At 35.1% G+C, this 2,719-nt stretch overlaps 1 protein-coding gene across 2 annotated transcripts in view; it reads left to right on the top strand.

Annotated features, from left to right (window-relative positions):
* Positions 1–2,719, top strand: part of LOC110024211 (folate-biopterin transporter 1, chloroplastic) — a 42,009-nt gene that overhangs the window by 28,214 nt on the left and 11,076 nt on the right. The window lies entirely within an intron of this gene.

The following is a 2,719-nucleotide window of genomic DNA, read 5'->3' as shown; positions in this document are numbered from 1 at the left end:
AGAGAGAGAGAGAGAGAGAGAGAGAGAGAGAGTGTGTGTGTTGCAAGTCTTGGCATGTTGGTGGCTGGGTCACTGTAAGTCTCTTCAGGTCAAGTGTTCGATCACATCGTGGCACGGGGGCTCTGGAAGTTTAGGCACATGACGCGGGATCTCATCATGGGGCCAAAAAGCGCATGCGAAATCGATATTTGGGCCTCTGCCAAATATCAATTCCTAAAGCGGAAAAGATATAAAAAGGTTGTGTGAGAGGACCTAAAAGAAAACTCAACTCACATAATACAACACACACAAATCTCAATTAAAACAAAGATACATAAAGGTAAAAAATCAAAAACCACCAAAGGGCACAAAAGTGCTAGGGACGTCCCACTTTAGTCCTCTCACTGCCTCTAGTTCTTGGAAGTGAGGTGAATAGCAAATTGGTAAGGTGACTACCATTGCCCGAAGTAACTAAAGTATCATCCATCAGATTTCTAAGCTCAAATAGGTCTCCATTCTTCTTCTTACTTCTAGATGTGTAGACCTGTCATTTCTCATCCGATGATTGACTTATCTGATCAATAGATTCCAAAGTTGGTCGGACAGGTATAGGTTGTTGCACATCTTGATCCTCATAAGCCTGAGTAACATGAACAACTTGCTCGACCTGATGAGGCGGTAGTGAAGTAGTAGAAATATTGCCACCCGTAATATCGATGATAGGTTTTAAGGGCAGGTGGGTGTCGGCCGTTTTATTATTTATTATTTATTTCTTTTAAAAATCTTTTATTTAATTTAACTTTATTACTTCAAATAACTTTATGATTAAAAAAAAAGTAATAATTTTGTGATTTTCAAAATAATTGAAATATGAATATGACCATTTCTATTTAAAAAAAAATAACATTTTAATTTTAAAATAGGTGAGACCAAACGAGTCTCACTTTTTAAATAGTTTAGGTGATTGAATACAATACTACAAGTAATACACTTATCCCGAAGAATAAATATGTCACTTGTAATAGAGATTCAATCACCTAGACTAAAAAAATTGTGACATCCGTTTTGATTTGCGAAATATTTTATAAAAAGGCCAACAAGTTCCCCTATCTAATATAAAAATTAGATAGGATTTATTTTATCTGGGTTCTTGGTTCCCTATAGAGGCAAACCCCTATAGTTAATTACATCTTAAACGATCAAAATCACTTAAGAAAACTCTCGATTAAGATCAGGTGGTTTTGCTTTCAAGATTTCAAAGTTTAGGTTTTCACGATTGGACATAGAAAAATCAAATAGGAATGACTCAAAATAGGAACAATTATTTAAGGAATCTAAAGGGAAGAAAAGTAGGGGATATCACCAGGAGAAACCCCAGAGATGTCCCAACTATCCTATTGTTCGGCTTTATGTCTTTGAAATGATGTTTATTTGATATTTCAATCCTGCAAATTATTTAAGACTTAGGACTTATGTTTGCATAACGTCAGACTGTGCATATAACCTAAAAGACAAGAGGATTTACACCGTACCGAACGGTAACCTCGGAATTCTAATGCGTTAGGACTCATAATTACACAACAGAGTTGTACAAAAAGCTCAAAGAAATGATCCTATGAGTTGTTATTTAAACTAAAGATAATAATAGGTGACGTGAATGTGTTCATGTGATGTGAAGATGTTTCGTTGCGGCAGATCCACCTGGAAATTGTTCCTCGTCGCGATGTCCACGATGTTCGCTCCAAACTCCTCGTAGTAGCACCTTCTGGTTTAGAAGAACAGCCAATATAACATGCTGAAAGAAGAACATAATGTGCTAGGGAAGCAATATAACAGGCTATGAAAATAATATAACATGCTTTTAAAATAAAATGCTGTAATGTAAATTAAACCTGTACACCTGAGAGGTTCATTGCTCCTTTAAATTTAGCTATTATGTGCTGTGTAAAGAGGGAAGTATGACCTGAAAAAGACTTAATAGAAACAGGTAAATCGCAGGGAAAAAGATAAACAAATAAAATGAAATACCATACCACATATAAAGAATCAAGAATAAGAATTTTATATGTGACACTGGAATGTCCCCAATTGCCAGGAGGATTTGAGTGTAGGACAAACTCAAATCCCAGAGCATTTGGTTTCAGTTTTGGTCAAGTTAAGGTAAGAATTTCATTATTTGATTTAATTAAATCAGTCATGAGTCACAATCTAGTGCACCATCATGCCTAGTGTCCTACTTATCTTCTAATCTGAGGTTAGATGTTTGGATTTCTTAGGGTCATTTGAAAATTAGGATGATAAACTATCTCTTAAGTTGTGCTTCTAAGATCTAGGATGTCTGCACTTTAGTTTAAACTTGAAGTGTCCTAAAGTGTCTAATCTCAATTAAGTATCTTTCCACTAACCCTCAAACATCTACAGATCCAACTTAACTCGCTACCAGACTCCTAAAACCTAGGGGTAAACTCATAGTTTTGGCAAAGAGTTGTGAGTTGTGCTTCAACCCTAGTTAAAGAAATTGGATTTTAAATTGATTCAAAGCTTAAGGGATCTAAGTATAAGTCCACTAATCTCTCAATCGTTACCTAAATTCTTATTTCTTTCGATTCCAACTAGTCTTCCAATTTGCAATTTATTTTTCCTTATGTAAAAGAAAAGGTGGATTGTTCGCTACCCTATCTCCTCTTTAGATTGTATCATCCCAAAAATTCAAATTTCAATTTTAATTTTCTCTCATTTT

Source organism: Phalaenopsis equestris, unplaced genomic scaffold, assembly GCF_001263595.1.
Source record: "Phalaenopsis equestris unplaced genomic scaffold, ASM126359v1 Scaffold000251, whole genome shotgun sequence".
Lineage (NCBI taxonomy): Eukaryota > Viridiplantae > Streptophyta > Magnoliopsida > Asparagales > Orchidaceae > Phalaenopsis > Phalaenopsis equestris.
The sequence above is the reverse complement of the archived record's forward strand: the minus strand, read 5'-3'. Positions and strand labels throughout refer to the sequence as shown.